Here is an 18,437-nt window from a genome sequence, read left to right as displayed (position 1 = left end):
CCACCATGGGACTGGGTGAGGATCGCTGCTGCTGTGCCTCCAGCCTCATGCACATACAGATGGAAAGGTTCACAATAGTTTGGCAGACCTAGAGCTGATTGGGAACTTAGACTGTTACGCAAGTACTTGAAAGCACCCCTGAGCGTGTGGCCTCTCTCAATATCTTGTCGTACAATGAGCAGTTCGGGACCCAGGCTCGACAGTAATTAACTAAGCCCAAAAAACTTTGCATTTGGGTCTTTGTTGTCAGATGCTGAAAGGTGGTTATTGTTTTGACTCTATCTGTGGAGAGACAAACTGTTCCTTTCTGCAGTTCATGACCCAGATAGTCAACTCTCAGTTTCATCCATTGCAGCTTGTCTTTTGATGCCTTGAAACCAGGATTTCGTCAGCGTATTGCAGCAGACAGGTCTGTGGCGGCAGCTTGGTGTCTTTCAAAGTAGCGTGCACTACAGCAGAGAACACAGCAGGCGAGTCTCTAAATCCCTGGGGCAGTCTTGTCCACATGTGTTGTCGGCCTCCGTACGTGAACACGAACAGGGGCTGCATGACAGGCGAGACTGGCACACTGAAAAAGGCAGAACACAGATCAATAACAGTAAAATAAGTGTGGTCTGCTGGAATAGAATTAATAGTTGTGCACACATCTGGCCCCACAGGAGACAATGGAACAATTCAATCATAAATTTTCCTCAAATCTTGTGTTAGTCGCCACGTACCATTAGCCTTTTTGACAGGATTAATTGGTGTATTTTATGGTGAATGGGTTGGTTTCAATATACCTTGTGACAGCAACCATTGTTATTACTGGACCAATACCTTCTTCCTTTTCTTTTGAGAGTGGGTACTGTTTGCAGTATACTGGTATGTTAGACCAAAGTTTAGCCAAGTATGGCCTAACGTCAATTAGGCCACCCTCATCTTTGTGGGCGGCCCACAATGCATCAGAAGACTTCACAAACGTTGAGCTGAGCACTTCACCACAAGTTCCTGTACACACAGACTGAAAATGCTGAGGGGAACATGAATTTCAAAGAGTTAGATTCAAATGATATCTTGGCACTAATTTTGTGCATCAGATCACGCCCCAATAAGCAGAATGGAGAGTCAGGTAAAATGACAAAATCATGCATTTTAAATAGAGTTGGGTCGTCTGGGGAGTCGCATAATATGACGTTTACCATAATTGATCCAGTAAACAGCCTTCAGATTTGTACACAGAAGTGTTAAAAATCCATGCATTTTAGTTTTATCTTGTTACGGTTGATGTTCAAACCTTGTTTGCTCATGTAACTGTCAGCTGTAATAAATTATATCCTCATTAAAATACGATACATAATAAAAGTAGATTTGATATAGTATATTTGCCCTGTGTTAATAACAATATATAGGAACTTTATTTGAAACAAATAAGGGGTGATAAATAAATATCAATACAACAGGATTAAAAATAGACATATATTCATTTTAATATCCTATATATATTTTGAATGTTTTGAAACTTGACACCAGGCGATGCATCCTGAAAACTGCACCGTTAGATCGGTTTCATGCTGAAGAGCCACTTAAAAGTAAACATTTTTTTCTCTCTCTCTCGTAAATGTAAATGAGTGTAAATGTCAATATCATAGTGTATGTCGAAAGGATTGAAGTCTGTCAATCCAAACATGAGGGTATGTGGTTATGGTTATGTTTAGGGTAGGTAGGGTAGTGTATGTTAGGGTTAGGGTATGTAGGGTACGGTAGGGTAGGGAAGGGTTAGGCTTAGGTTTGTGCAGGGGGGAACGCATTCTGACAGCGGAGAATGTTACCGTCAGATACTGGTCCCCCCCATACAGATCTGTTGGTGGGAAACAGATCCCGACAGGGAAACAGAGTTCGACACAACAACGGCACGACACACCTCGATAACGCTGGTCATGACATCCTCTGTCTTGTTCTCAGACAGCCCATAAAGCCTTAAATCCACCTCCTTCCGTAATGCTCTGCTTCGGACAACCTCTATTCCAAATTTGCAATCTTCTGTTCACAAGTCTCATATTTCTATCTGCGCACGTCTATTTCAATACGAAAGCCACCTACTTCGTTGTATATGTAGTCCACTTTCTCCCTTAGATCTTCGACAAGGATTGCTTTCTCAGAAACTTTGGATTCGATTCTGTCAGACCTTTCGTTAATTAAGTTATACAAGTCCATCAGAAAAAGCTTTTATTTTTCTTACTCTCAGGACTACTCGTTCCATATTTCTTATTCTTGTCACTGTTTGCAACCTTTGCGTAGGAATGTACTTCGCTTTGAGATCGTTTTTCTCCTTTTCCAGCCATGGCTTCCAGTACCTGACAGTAGAGTTCAGTCAGAACAACTCTTAAGGTAAAAAATTCTAAGAAACAGTGTAAATGTCAAGAAAGGTAAAAAAAAAACAAAAAACAGTTGGATCAAATATTTATAGTTGTTTTGGACGTCAGTTCATATATAAAAATAATATTCGCAAAGGGTATGCCGGGAAGTTCAACTCATGCAGTAATATTCCATTCAGTGAGGGAAAAATGATTCCTGCAAATATTGTGAATTTGCACACAATAGCCAGTGCAGATTTTTGTGCAGATCATCTCTGGCAAAATGAGAACAAACTGAGTTTATGCTTTTTTTTTTTTTGATGGCTGACTCACAGCTGTACACCTTATTTAGCCCGCCCCTTTTCAACGTTCCGCGCATCAGTGTTTTGTCTCTTAACTACCGGTTTGCACTGAAGCTACTGAGAAACAAGGTCGTATCAACGCACGGGCTGAAGCCATGGGGCCCATTTTCCCCTATCCATGTTCATGGGAGGAGCACATTTAAACTCTGTCAGCGGGAGACACGGTTGTTGACATGGCGACAGTGCGCAACCGTTAAAGTCGTCCATGTAGTGCTTGTTCAATGCGCAGCAGTGTGTGTAAAGATCTACAATATATCCCACCAAGCACCAGACGTCATATGGACGTTGTTTTTTGGGCTAAATCTGGTCGGCCCGTCATGGCCTTAAGTTAGCCCAAAATTAGTTGTTGAAAATTGGGCTATTTTTAGTCTGTCTGATTTAGTCCAAATATATCCCAAGATGAGGTCTGTTTTGGACAACATATAGCCCTAATACAGCCATCAAAATAAGATCACATTGCAGCAAGTGGGGAATTATACCACGATGAAAACGTGTGTTGTGTACACTAAACCAAAATTTGTCTTTCTGAACATTTTGAACATAATTACGGCTGTTCAAATTCTTAAATATATTTATATAAATATGTTTAAAACATACCATACAAATAACTTGACGTTACTGCTCTTCAATATAAAATGTATTATGAACTGTGGAGCGTCATTATGAAATATAAAATGTGACGTGCACACACACACAGAGGATATGAATTTCAGGTGATAGCAGAATGCCAGAGTGGCGTGTTTTGACCACTCAAAATAGTTGCAGGTGGGCATGGAACATTAGTTCAGTATATAATCTAAGCATTTTCCTGTATCCCTTGGTGTTACAGGGCAGTCCAGCTCTATAAGGGAGTGCTCCAACTCTTCCAGTCACCAATCACACCATGGAAGTGATAGAAGATGCTCCACTTCTCGTTTTCATTCACCATTGGGTTAATCTCCTGGCTGTTACTACTCAAGACATGCTCAGAGAATATTTTGAAGTGTTTATTTTATTTATTTTTTTTTATTGTACATACAATAACATGCCCCTGAACGGTCTGGTGGATGTATCTGACATGTGTCAAATGATTTATTAGTACTTTTTTGTCATTTGTCTTATTCTGAGAGTATTTATATATATGATATAATAAATTCATGGTTGAAATTAGATTGAATTCAAGTCATTGAAACAGACTGAAAAAGACATCTTTTCAACTTTAACTTTGCATCCAAATTTAGACGTAGGAGGACGTCTTTTTAAAACGTTTTTTCAACGACCTGAAAAAGATGGCTTTTCACCTTTCACTTTTCAACCAAATATCAATGTTGTTGAGATGTCAGGCAAACTTCTATATACACCCCCAGATCATCACCGATCCTCCACCAAATTTCACAGTGGGTGCGAGACACTGTGGCTTGAAGGCCTCTCCAGGTCTCCGTCTAACCATTAGATGACCAGGTGGAGGATCGATGATGATCTGGGGGTGCTTCAGCAAGACTGGACAAATTCGTCTTTGTGAAGGACGCATGAATCAAGCCATGTACAAGGTTATCCTGGAAGAAAACTTGCTTCCTTCTACTCTGACAATGTTCCTCAACTCTGAGGATTGGTTTTTCCAGCAGGACAATGCTCCATACCACACAGTCAGGTCAATCAAGGTGTGGATGGAGGACCACCAGATCAAGACCCTGTCATGGCCAGCCCAATCTCCAGACCTGAACCCCATTGAAAACCTCTGGAATGGGATCGAGAGGAAGATGGATGGCTACAAGCCATCAAACAAAGCAGAGCTGCTTGAATTTTTGTGCCAGGAGTGGCATAAAATCACCCAACAGCAATGTGAAAGACTGGTAGAGAGCACGCCAAGACGCATGAAAGCTGTGATTGAAAATCACGGTTATTCCACCAAATATTGATTTCTGAACTCTTCTGAAGTTAAAACAATAGTATTGTGTTTAAAAATTAATATGAACTTATTTTCTTTGCATTATTCGAGGTCTGAAAGCATCTTTGTTATTTTGACCAGTTGTCATTTTCTGCAAACAAATGCTCTAAATGACAATATTTTTATTTGGAATTTGGAAGAAATGTTGTCAGTACTTTATAGAATAAAACACAAATGTTCATTTTACTCAAACACATACCTATAAATAGCGAATCAAGAGATCATTTAGCAGTGGTCTCTTTAATTTTTTCCAGAGCTGTATATCTTTGCAAAAGTAAGATTTAATTTAGATTTATTGAAATATGCCTACATTTGCCAAGTATAAAAAGTTGCTTTGCCATTTACCAAAATGTGTTGCTTAAAACGTGTGAATTTTGTTTACTTAGGTTTACAAATTCATTATCATTAATTTTAATTAAATATATAATTTATTCTGAATTCATCATATGTTCACCATTTAAAGATCACTCAATTCAATTTGTTGGAAATTTGTCTAAACTTGAACATTTTAAATCTTAAAAACTAAATATGTATTTTTTTTAGTGTATAATACAAGTTTCTTCTGCACTGAACATTAAAAGGATATTTTTTATAATGATTAGGGAGCTGGTCCTCCCTTTGCTGTTATGTCAGCCTCAACTTATCTGGAAGACTTTGCATTAGATGTTGGAACAGGGATTTGTTCTCATCCAGACACAAAAGCATCTGTGAGGTCAAGTACTGATGTTGAGCAATGGGGTCTGACTCACAGTCTGCATTCCAATTCATCCCAAAGGTGTTTAATGGGGTTCAGGTATGGACTTTGTGCAGGCCAATCAAGTTCTGCCATACCAGACTCAGTGAACCATTTTACTTGTGGGATCTTATGAAAGTGCTATGTTGAAAGTTGCTTAGATCTTTGGTATGCCCAATTCTACTAGAAACATTTGTCCAAGGAGATTGCATAGCTATATGCTTCACTTTATAAACATACTAATGGGTGTAGCTGAAATAAAACCAGTTAAATGGAAGCGGGTGTCCACATACCTTTGACCATTAGGTGTAGTAACAAAAATATCCACTCTCAGTGAAATAAATTCACTACAACACTGGTTCTCAGGATGGCAACACAAGCTAAAAACAAATATTATCAGCCCTGTGTTTATCAATCACTATGCACGTTTAAATACTTGATAACAACATTGCAATTATGTGCACTGCATGCATAAACCTATGAAATCGGATTTTAACAATTCAGTGGAGTTAATTCCTGTACCGGATGTCTTCAGTCAGCCTGATGCACAGTCAGCACATACTGCACACCAGTGCCAATCTCTCAGTCTCTCCTGGCAAACTCACTCAGATGTGTCAAATGTTCTTACCTGGAGCCATCCAAAATCAAATAACCTTAAAGTGCCCTTTGTTACATCCACAAAGCCCTGTATTTGATCAAAGGTATTTTTAAGGCCAGTAGGGAAGAGTCTGGCAAGATATGCCACTTTTTACATTGTCTTTTAGGTAAGAAGAAATGAGAGGTAAAACTAATATGGCTAAATTATATTGCAGTGTGTCTCAAACACTAAAAAAAAAAAAAGTTTTTTTTAAAAAAAAAAAACTTTTCTTTTTGTATATTTATGCATTTCAATTTCATAACAAAATTCCATCCAATTAAATTATTTTTTAACAAAATTAAATAAAATGTAAAATATTTCATAGATTTCTGCCATTTTATTTGATTAAAGATAACTCAATTCAGTTTGATGGAATTTTGTTATGAAATTTAAATCTTAGAATTATTTTTGAGTGTACCAACTGAAATAAGAAAAGTCTCTAAAACCAGTTCTCTTGACCAATGGATTTTCATGTCTTTCAAGTTGTTCATGATTACTAGATAAGGATTTTAAAAGATCATTTTATAGAAATCCCACTCACAAAAAACTATTTCTAGCTGATGAATTTTAGAGCTAAGTATAACAATAAAACCTAGTCACCACAGAAATGTCTATGACTTTAAGATTTTGTTAATTTCCATTTTTTTCTAAGTCCGGAAATGTTAAAATTCCCTGATATTTTCAGGGTTTCTATGGGAATCCAGTATAACACAGGGCCGCCAGAGAAATGACTTCTCAAAAAATGTGGTCCACTTTAGGGGTAAGCTGTCCCAAGTCAAAGGGTATCAACACAACATTTTCAGTGGATGGTTTTGAAATATGACAAAGAGACAGTTTGGACTCTTTAGCTTGAACAAAGGTCTGGAAGGCTTGAATTCAGAATGGAAAAGGTTACATGTTGGTATAAATCAAAGATACACCTGGTAAGCACACACCATCTTCCAAGTTCAGAATCCCAAAAACATTCCTCAACAGTGTTCTTCAACACTGGCTGACATCACATCCTCACTTTCTTCATCTCATTATATTAAAGGTGATGTGTGTAATTTTTTTCAGACGCTAAAAAATATTATATGTAGAGAAAAGTAAACAATTTGTGGTTGTTTTTTTGCCTGAAATGTATTAACGCTGTGGCACTATGAAAAGTTTGCTTTGTTTAATCAACCCAACAAAGAAACACTGGCTAAGACAATGGCGTGAGATTGGGGCGGGAATACCTCTTTTGCCAACCAAAGGAAGACAGGGGAAGTGTTCAGTGTTTGTTGACGCTAGTGATGCAAAAATTACATACTTCACCTTTTAGCACTGCAAGTTTAGTAATTAATAAAAATAAAAAAAACAATATGTTAGGTACGTAACCTCGGTTCCCTGAGTGGAGGGGAACGAGACATTGTAACTAAGTTGACGCATATGGGGGAGTGTCCTTCTACACGACCTAGTTGAAACCCCTCTACAATAATGGCAATTCTAATATTTGCTATGGTGTTTGAGCACCGCCCTTAAGTGTGAAGCTGTGCGGTATAAAAGCAGGCACGCAAACACTATTCCTCAGAATTTTCCAACTGACTGACAAAGAGCGCATTGTTCGCACCTCAAAGAACTCTGAGTCTTGTGGTGCGGCCAGCTTACGCAATGTTGTTCCCCTCATCTCAGGGAACCGAGGTTATATATGTAACCGAGACGTTCCCTTACGACTCAGTACACTTGACATCATGTCACTAATCTGACACATATGGGGAACAGAGTCCCATCACGCCGCACTACACAACATAACATTCCAGAGAGGAAACATGATGCCGCAGTCCCGTGGGACGACGACCGTCATGAGTATGCCACATGTGGATGACCCTCATGGTCAGCCAGGAGAGGAACACTCAGAGTATATATATATATATATATATATATATATATATATATATATATATATATATATGAACAATGGTCATACAGTATGGATTAACCCCTTCACAAACCCAGTTGGAAAGGAAGTTTATTTATAATGAAGTGGCTGTAAATTTGGGAACACAACAATCCGAATGCAGGCATGACAGGGAGCCCGTACTTTAAAAAAGGGGCATTAGTATATATTTGGCCAATAAAATAGCAAACGCTCTAGACAGAGAGGACTTGTTTTGAGAGAGATGTTATGTCTAAGTTGTAAAACCTTGCAAATGTGTTTTGAGTAGACCATACTGCTGCAAAACATATGTCTTATAAGGACACTGTTTGTCCCTGCCCATGAAGAGGCCACGCCTCTAGTTGAGTTTACTTTAACACCAATTGGGCAATTCCGACCCTGCGACTCGTTAGCCAGGGTGACCGTATCAACGATCCAGTGAGAAAGTCTTTGCTTGGAGATGGACATTCCTTTCGTGCATCCTCCACAGCACACAAAGAGTTGGTCAGACAGTCTGAACTAGCGTGTGCGCTCAACGTATGTGTGTGGCGTTCGTAAAGGGCATAACAAATGTAAGGACTGTTCCTAATCCGAATTAAATGGAGGAGGGAAAAAGTCATAACCGGCTGAGCAAATTCTGGCTGTGCTCCGTTCAAAGGCCACACGTGAAGGCTTTGCAGCTCTGGCTGGGGATGCCAAACCGTGCCTTGTGTTTGAGAGAGAAGATCTTTCTTCAGCGATATTTCCCATGGAGGCCCGTCCAGTATTTCTACCATCTCCAGAAACCAGGACTGATTGGGCCATTTCGGCACAATTAACAGAACTGTTTCCATTTCCACTCGGACTTTGCTGATGACAGAACGAAGGAGGCGCAACGGGGGAAAAGCATACTTGCATAATTGGGAAGCGGTTGTGCATAATGTGTGGGCTTTGAAGTGGGAAAGCCCTTATTGAAAAAGTGTGAGCGTCAGTTCGTTATGAACTTCCGGGAAGAGCAGGGCAGATCTGCGGAACGCGGTCGCTTGATGATTCACGAGCGAAGCGTCTTGAGACTCATGCCCTCACAGTGAGGGCAATCCATCTCTATGAGAGCTGTCTCTGTGTGGATGCAGCCCAAACAGTGAATGCAGCTCTCATGCTGATCTGACGGTGGAATGTGTCCCTCATATTAGAAAACACTTACGGAACGTCATCTTTAAAAAGACAAACACGTAAGCAGCTCTTTTAGTTTTATAAATATATATATATATATATATATACACACACACACATACACATACACACACACATATATACAATAACACAATAGCTTATCAGGATACAAAACTCCTGCCGAAGAGCTGCGGGGAATCGGGAAGCTGAAGCGGCCCGTTCACCATCGAAGCGTCAAGATGCTGTAAATGTTCGCCGGAACACTGCAGGGGAGCGGAGAGTCTTCTCGCTACCTTGAAGATCCCACCTGCTGACTCGTGTATGTCGACGGCGAAGTAGTAGAGGGCTTCTAGATGAATCGCTGTCGTTAATGAAGAAAATTCCGGAGGAATGGTGTTTGCACGCCCGCTTTTATAGCGGACAGCTTCGTGCCTTAAAGGGCGGGGCTCAAAAACCATAGCCAATATTAGAATTGCTGTAATTGTAGAGAGGTTTCAACTAGGTCGTGTAGAAGGACAGTCCCCCATATCCATCAGCTTAGTGATGCAATGTCAAGTGTACGTAGTCGTAAGGGAACTGTTCATATTGTACCGATGTACCGGTGCATGAGCACCAAACACAAAAAACACATATACATGATTTTCAGTTGACAATTTTCACGTCAGTTTCAGCCTTTATAAATCCCGAATTGTTTCTTACTTTTAAAGTAAGATACAATCCATGGAATTTAGGATTGAATATCACATACAAGCACTATAATCAAATGATTTGGCTCAACTATTCAATATCTCTCAAACAATGATAACACACGACGACCATATCTCCTATCATGTATGTATATGAAAGATGAATGAGTCTGTCTCTTGCTCACCTCGCCACATCATCTTATTTCTAAGTGACACTAGGAGTAAAGGATTTTACTGACTGTTGTAGTCATTTATCAATACTGAGTAATATAATTAGAGATTCATTGCACAATATAAAGCAAACATTAGTAAAGTTATGTCTGGAGCCAATTGTACCTGTAGATTAGTCAGTTGTTGTATTTGTGGTCATGGCCGCCGCATTAGTAGTGGTGCCCTTTTTGGTGCCTGTCACGAACTCAATCTAAAGACAGAGGAGCAAACATACATACGAAGAGGATAAATCCAGAAACACTTGTTGAAGCCAGAAAACGTATTTAAATAAAACCAACGCGTTTCGGCAAACAGGCCTTTGTCGGGGTTAACAAGGTTAAAAGAAAACTTATACAGAGCATTTATTTGAATGCAAACAAGTATAAGATCTAGCCAATGAAATGAACAAGATTAATCATCAGTCACCATCACATCACAACACATCAGAACACACCAATCTCAACCGGACCAATTAGACAGTTAATTAGGAAACAAGTCATTAGGAAAACCACACTTGATTACTCATCATAAAAAGCAATTCACAAAGAACTGTTATGTACAAGACTTTTAAATACTGTTAAAAGCTAATACATATCAAAATCCAATCCAAAAGAAAAAACTTATTAAATCATAAACATTCTTTCACTACCAACTCTTCATTCATTCCTAGAGGAGATAAACATTTAAAACAAATCCAAAATGCCTCACTTTTCTTACTAAAATGGTCCATGTTACCACCTTTTACAGAAGGTTGTATCTGTTCAATACCCAGAAACAATGGGCAGTAAATGCCCAGAAACAAAAGGGAAGACACAGGGTGGTTAAATTCCCAAAAGTGCCTTGCTACAGGGTTGGTCAAATCCCCTCTTCTAATAGCACATTTATGTTTTGTGATATAGTCTTTGAGGGGGTGGGAAGTTTTCCCCAAATTTGTTCCATGCATGCACCTATTTTTTGGTGAAGTTGCATAAGACTCATTAACCAACAGTAAAGAAACATACACAGTAAATATCAGTGAGGTTGTGGCTTATACAAACACCCATTACAACATTTTCAAGTTACTTCTGATTTTGCATAAAGTGGAGTGCCGCAGGGCTCTAACCTTGGTCCTCTCCTTTTTGGATTTTTCCAGCTTGTCCATCTCCACTTTCTGAGATTTGGCTGTGGAAAGGACAGTACACAAATGATTAATAATAGCCCTTCGAGTAGAAATGTCAACCTAATTTCAACTACCTTTAACACACTCTGAATTACATCCAGCTGCTATTTCTACCTCAAAATTATAACTGAGCCTTTAATTTCGCTGGTGTGTAAGGGTGTAATTTGTATATTAGGTGCAATATTTGTATTTGTTTATTTGTAAATCTGCATATTATATAATTGTGTTGTCTGAGATGTGTGTGCTGAATGTATCGTGCTGTGACCATACACCAAGAAGAATTCCTAATACATGTAAATGTATATGGCGAATAAAACTGATTCTGATTCTAATTTAAAGCGAAGTACCTAATGCCTCGTAATAGGAATCCTCCGACCAGCCATGGGGGTCAAACATGTCCTGTGGAGAAGTAAATGCATAAGGTTACAAAATCCTCTAATAAATCAGCAGTTAAAGGAGAAGTGTGTCATTTTTTTTCTATCCCAGCTTAATCTGCAAAGACCATTAAAAATTAAGTCCCAGTTTAAACACTGGGACTTTGTGGCGCTATCAAAACATCACTCAGTTTGATCCCAAACAGTTATTCATAGCAATACTGGCTCAACAAATGGCATGAGTTTGGAGTTGAGCTAGCTTTCTGTTTGAAGTGTTCGGAAAAACCTGTTAGAAAACTATTTTTGCAAATCTGTTTGGTGATGCTAATGGTGCAAAAAATATGCACTTCATCTTTAAGCTACAATTTGTTTCTCTTCAAATCAGCAGTTGAATTTAACATGGAATTTCAGGAAAGTATTACACTTACTTTTGGATAGTTGGTTCCAAGTTCGTCAATGCCACAGAACTGGATAAGCTTCTCATAAATACTGTAAACCCACATGGTTAGACTGCAAACCCATATAACAATTCCAAAGATAATGTGTTGCGTGTTATGTCTGGTGGGTCATAAACTATTATTATCTTCAAACCTTGGGTTGTGGAACTCTTTCTTCTTCTAAATATGTTTGTTCGTATCGAAGTCTTCATGTAGTTTCCATTCGAAAAGTTTAATTATCTTTTCCTAAAAACAGAAAAAGGGACAAAAGTAAATTATTTCTGACAATCAAGGCTAATATTCAGCCTGTGTTTGTGCATGATCCTGTTAAGCCATATTTGAACATATACTGAAGACAATGTAAGTGGTGCTTGCCCATGCCAACATTTTTTTTTTTTTTTTTGGGGACCCTAGATATGGCTCAGTTGCCTTTTTTTGTTGTTGCCTGTTTTATCATACACCAAGTGAAAATCGTAAAACAGATTACACAGAAAGGTAATATCACACGTGTGTTTTGAGGTATCAAATAGGAGGGGAGTAATCAACATTATGCCACAAATGCTGTTGATAGAGCTTAACTTGTATTGAACCCAGAGCATTCCTTTAAGGTTGGGGGTTTGTTAAAATCTCGAACCTTAAGTATGAGCAATAGTATGGTTAATACATTACTGAGGCTTGCCTTAGCATTGAACAACTGCATTAATTTCAGTGTCGATCTTAACTTAAGTCCAGTCTAAAATGGGCACAACAAAACTAGAAGAAAAAAAAACTGCCTGAGTCATTTTACTCCAAGTGGTGTTAGACACAAACAATGAATAAAGTCTTTTTATGGGTGCAAGTTTCTTGAACTAGAGGGTGATTTTTGACAACAAGACTAGGAGCAATTGGAGATGTGCCATTTCTCACTCCTCGATCTGTGCCCTGTCACATTCAAGAATAATAGGCCCTTTGTTGACAGTTCATTGAAATCAGTTCATTCGTACAAAATGTATTCCATGAAAGCTAGTAGGAAGACCAAATTAGATGAGTACAAGGCATTCAGGATCATGTCTGAGCAATAAAAAAATGCATAGCTGCAGGGACAGGATATTCACCATGACGAGGAAAAGCACAGCCCATCTAAGCTGGAGTGTGAAAACCACATCCATGTAAAACCTGCCCCAACAGCACAAACAGCGAGAAAGAGCCACAACATCAAATATTAAGAACGTAAAAAAAATTGTTCATTTAAGTAAAAAAATTATATAGTCACCCTTGTGTTGTTTCAAACCTGTATGATGTTATTTTTTTTCTGTAGAACACAAAAGGAGAAATGTGCCAAAAAGTATCATACGGAGAGGCAGCATCATGCAAAAAACAGAAGTTCTCAGTTAACGATGTCATTGTACATGTGCTATTTGCAGTTAATCGTAAATTGGATTTAGACAAAGAGAGTAAAGTTCAGCTGGTGAGGTCCTCATTATAATAATAATAATAATAATAATAATAATAAAATACTATTCTACTATTACCATTTCTTTCCATTTAGAGGTTTAGCAATTAGGGGAAAAAAAATACTGAGTGCAACTACATTTTGGCCTGTTCCTCACATAAAGCTATCTTATAGTTTAAGAAGACTTGGAAAATAGTCATATGAACTGCATATATGGGGTTCCCTGTCTGTCACTCACTCGACGTTGTGTCGATGTAGTGACACTAGGGGTCACTCTTGGGAGCCCGAGACACCTCTGGTCTTTGATAAAAGGCCAATGAAAATTGGCGAGAGGTATTTGCATGCCACTCCCCCGGACACACGGGTATAAAAGGAGCTGGTATGCAACCACTCATTCAGATTTTCTCTTCGGAGCCGAACGGTCATGCTCATTGAGCTGAATATCACTGTTCATTCACCTCTGCTGGATCTGACGGCGCATTTCAGCGGCTTCTCCCTCCTCTGCACTGGTGCACTGCAGAGAACGCCCCTGGGCGCTTCGGCAGAAAAACTAGAGAGTATATTTTCTGAAAGAGCATTTTTCCCCTCTAAAAGAGTATATATTTCTCTAAAAGAGCGCACACACGGAACATCTTTTTAAAGACGCGTCTTTCCAAAGATGCCTTTTTCGATTGTGTGTTATTCCTGGTTGCGGTCGTTATCTCTCAAATTCGGATGGTCATGATCGCTGTCTTTTGTGTCTGGGCGCGACCCACACGGAAGCAGCGTTTGTGAATGGTTCATGTTCTCACTCTCTCCAAGAAAGCAAGCCACCCCAGCGGCTCCCCGCCTCGGTCCTTCTACCTACGGGTATGAGGCCAGCGCGGCTAGCACTGGGGGCGATTTGGGGACCCCAATGGGATCGTCTCCGCCAGGTGTCCCCCCGTGGACCTCCCATTCCCCAGCACGCTCGTCTGCACCAATTGGGCTTCCGGATGAGTTCGCCGGCTCGTCTCATGGCGAGTCTGGCTTCTTGTTCGGAGTTCGCGAAGATGATGAGCTCTCGAGCGCAGCATCGGAGAGTGGGCTTGTACAGTTGGACGCAGAAGCCTCAGCTGGGCTTCCCCCTTCGGGGACGATCGCCCAGTCACAGGCTGATGCCGAAATGATGGACATGCTTTCCATGGCAGGCGCGAGCGTCGGGTTAGAGTGGAACCCTCCGCTCTCCCCTGAACCTCGCGGCTTGATGACTGGTTTCTGGGCTTGCGGCGCCGCTCAAAGCAGCCGCGCCCCGCTCCAGTGCCATTCTTCCCGGAAGTGCATTAGGAGCTGACGAAGTCGTGGGAGGCACCTTTCACTGCCCGGCCCCGACTCCGCAGTTCCCCCGATCTCACTACCCTCGAAGACGGGGCAACCAAGGGCTATACGGCGATTCCCCCGGCGGATAAGGCGTTCGCGGTGCACCTATGCCCGCAGAGCACCGCCACCTGCCGTGGATGCCCTAAGCTCCCGTCCAAGCCCTGTAGGCTCACGTCGTCCCTGACGGCTAAAGCCTACAGTGCTGCTGGACAAGCCGCCTCTGCCCTGCACGCAATGGCTCTCCTGCAGGTCGACCAAGCCAAGGTGCTGAAAGAACTGCACGAGGGCAGTTCAGCCCCAGATTTGATGCAGGAACTGCGCTCGGCGACCGACCTCGCCCTCCGGGTGACAAAGGTCATGGCGCGGTCTCTCGGGCGGACGATGGCCACACTAGTGGTCCAGGAGCACCACCTTTGGCTCAACCTGGTCGAGATGGGCGAGGCCGACAAGACACAGTTCCTTGCTGCCCCCATTTCCCAGGCGGGCCTATTTGGTGACACTGCTGGGCAAAGTCCTCGACGGTGAAGCAGCAGATGGAGGCAATCCGGCACATCCTGCCCCGGGGTGGCTCAAATCCCACACCCCGTCTGCTCGTCGCCAAGGGTGTCGCCCCTTCAGCCCGGCCCCGGCGTTGAGCCCACCACAGGAAGCTGACGCCACCAGTCTCACAGCCGGCGCCGAAGAACCCACGGAGGTCCTCGAAGCGCCCCTGAGACGGGCAACCCAGGGACGAGGGAACCCACTCACGTGGAGCTGGTAGGAAGACCACTCCATCCCCCGCTGGTGGGCCGGGTGGAAAATCTTTTGTTGCCTTTTTGTTTGATTTCGTCACACGCCCAAGTGTTTGCAGTACCCAACAGTTCAGCAAAAGAGCGGCTTCCTTCCTCCCTGGGTCACATACCCGGTGCGTACGGTCGTCACCATGACTACCGTCCACGGGCTTTTTCTTGCAGGATTGGCGCTCCAGCGGTAACCTTTTCGCCCCTGAGCACCCAGCTGTGGCACACAGCCGCCCCGATGTGGCAGCCTCCACAGGTTACGAGGACAGGCCTCTTCCTCCCCCGTCCCAGGCTGTTCCGGGGGTGGTCACAAGGAGCCAGGTAAGTGCTTCGAGGTCCTTAGACTCACCACGGCCACAATGTGCTGTGGCACCTCGCGCTTCGCCCCGCCGCGAGGCCCCACCTGCCAGTACGTCCGATGACGTTGTCCCCTTGGTCCCCTCGCGCAGAATTTGGACGTGTGCTCGCGCTTTCCAATCCGTCGCGGTGGCTGATCCGGACCGTCTGACTCGGCTATGCCAGGCGCCCGCCCAGGTTCAGCGGTATTCACTTCACCTTGGTCAAGGGCGAAAACGCCGCCACCCTGCGTGCGGAGATCGCTACCCTCCTACGGAAGGACACGATAGAACCTGTCCCTCCAGCCGAGATGAAGAAAGGGTTTTACAGCCCCTACTTCATCGTACCGAAAAAAGGCGGTGGGTTGCGGCCAATCTTGGACCTGCGAGTACTGAACCGGGCTTTACACAGACTCCCGTTCAAGATGCTGACGCAAAGACGCATTCTGGCGGGCGTCCGGCATCAAGATTGGTTTGTGGCGGTAGACATGAAGGATGCATACTTCCACGTCTCGATCCTTCCTCGACACAGACCCTTCCTGCGGTTCGCGTTCGAGGGTCAGGAGTATCAGTACAAAGTCCTCCCTTTCGGCCTGTCCTTGTCTCCTCGTGTCTTTACGAAGATCGCAGAGGCTGCCCTTGCCCTGCTAAGGGAGGTGGGCATTCGCATTCTCAACTATCTCGACGACTGGCTAATCCTAGCTCACTCTCAAGACGTGTTGTGCGAACACAGGGACCTGGTGCTCTCACCCCTCAGCCGACTAGGGCTTCAGGTCAACTGGGAAAAGAGCAAGCTCCTCCCAGTTCAGATCATCTCTTTTCTCGGTTTGGAGTTGGACTCAGTCTCCTTGATGGCGCGCCTTACGAGCGAGCCCGCCCAGTCGGTGCTGGCCTGTTTGAAGGCGCTCAAACAGGGTACAGCGGTTCCACTGAAACTTTTTCAGAGGCTCCTGGGGCATATGGCGTCCTCGGCGGTGATGCATATGAGGCCGCTTCAGCACTGGCTCCAGACTCGAGTCCCGAGACAGGCATGGCGCGACGGGCATGGTGCCACGGGACACACCGCGTGGCCATTACGTCAGTCTGTCACCGTCTTTTCGGCCCTTGGACCAACCTCTCATTTCTACGAGCAGGTGTTCCTCTAGAACTGATCTCCAGGCGCGTCGTGGTCATGACAGACGCCTCCAAAACGGGCTGGGCACTGTTTGCAACGGGCATGCAGCCGCGGGCCTCTGGACGGGCCCGCGACTGCATTGGCACATCAACTGCCTCGAGATATTGGCAATTCTGCTCACCATGCAGAGGTCCCGGCCGTTGATCTAGGGCAAGCACATGTTAGTTCGGACGGACAGCACGGCAGCGGTAGCATATGTCAACCACCAAGGCGGTCTGCGCTCTCGTTGTATGTCACAACTCGCCCACCGTTTCCTCCTCCGGAGTCAGCAGCACTTCAAGTCACTGCGAGCCACTCACATCCCGGGCAACCTCAACACTACAGCGGACGCGCTGTCACGGCAGGTTTCCCTCAGGGGAGAGTGGAGACTCCACGCTCAGGTGGTCCAGCTGATTTGGAGTTGATTCGGAAGGGCACAGGTGGACCTGTTCGCCTCCCAAGAATCCTCCCACTGCCTGCTCTGGTATGCCCTCACCAAGGCTCCCCTCGACATAGACACGTTGGCTCACAGCTGGCCCCCTGGCCTACACAAACATGCGTTTCACCCAGTGAGCCTGCTTGCACAGACCCTGTGCAAGGTCAGGGAGAACGAGGAGCAGGTCGTCCTGGTAGCACCCTACTGGCCCACCCAGACGTAGTTCTCGGACCTCACGCTCCTCGCGACAGCTCCCCCTGGCGAATTCCCCTGAGGAAGGACCTCCTTTCTCAGGGACGGGGCACCCTCTGGCACCCGCGCCCAGACCTCTGGAATCTCCATGTCTGGTCCCTGGATGGAACGCGGAAGACCTAAGCGGTCTACCACCCACAGTGTTAGACACGATCACTCAGTCTAGGGCCCCCTCTACGAGGCGCCTGTATGCCTTTAAGTGGCGTCTATTCACTAAGTGGTGTTCTTCCCGACGCGAAGACCCCCAGAGATGCGCAGTCGGATCAGTGCAAGGGCTGAATCCCTCCAAACTGCACCTCGTTCCCACATGGGATCTCTCCGTAGTTCTTCAGGGTCTACAGAGAGCCCCCTTTGAGCCTTTGCAGTCAGCCAAGCTTAAGGCACTCTCCTTGAAAACTGCCCTCCTGACTGCGCTCACTTCCATTAAGAGGGTAGGTGACCTGCAAGCGTTCTCTGTCAGCGAAACGTACCTGGAGTTCGGTCCGGGTTACTCTCACGTGATCCTGAGACCCCGACCGGGCTATGTGCCCAAGGTTTCCACCACCCCTTTTAGGGACCAGGTAGTGAACCTGCAAGCGTTGCCCCAGGAGGAGGCAGACCCAGCCCTGTCGTTGCTGTGTCCGGTGCATGCTTTACGCATCTATTTGGATCACACACAGAGCTTTAGAACCTCTGAGCAGCTCTTTGTCTGCTTTGGTGCACAGCGGAAAGGAAGCGCTGTCTCCAAGCAGAGGATCGCCTACTGGCTCGTTGACGCCATAAATATGGCATATCTTGCCCAGAACATGCCGCCACCGGTAAG

General features: G+C 43.9%; 1 protein-coding gene and 1 long non-coding RNA gene across 2 annotated transcripts in view; one reads left to right on the top strand and one right to left on the bottom strand.

The window, feature by feature from the left end:
• Nucleotides 1-18,437, bottom strand: part of LOC127414732 (SAP30-binding protein-like) — a 145,352-nt gene that overhangs the window by 88,951 nt on the left and 37,964 nt on the right. The window lies entirely within an intron of this gene.
• On the top strand, nt 1,118-3,847 carry LOC127414745 (uncharacterized). The gene is made up of 2 exons (XR_007892844.1): nt 1,118-2,370; nt 3,528-3,847. It is a non-coding gene; the product is annotated as an uncharacterized LOC127414745 (long non-coding RNA).

This window comes from Myxocyprinus asiaticus, chromosome 24 (assembly GCF_019703515.2).
Source record: "Myxocyprinus asiaticus isolate MX2 ecotype Aquarium Trade chromosome 24, UBuf_Myxa_2, whole genome shotgun sequence".
Taxonomy (NCBI): Eukaryota; Metazoa; Chordata; class Actinopteri; order Cypriniformes; family Catostomidae; genus Myxocyprinus; species Myxocyprinus asiaticus.
Note: the sequence above shows the minus strand (reverse complement) of the source record. Positions and strands in the feature narration are given on the sequence as shown.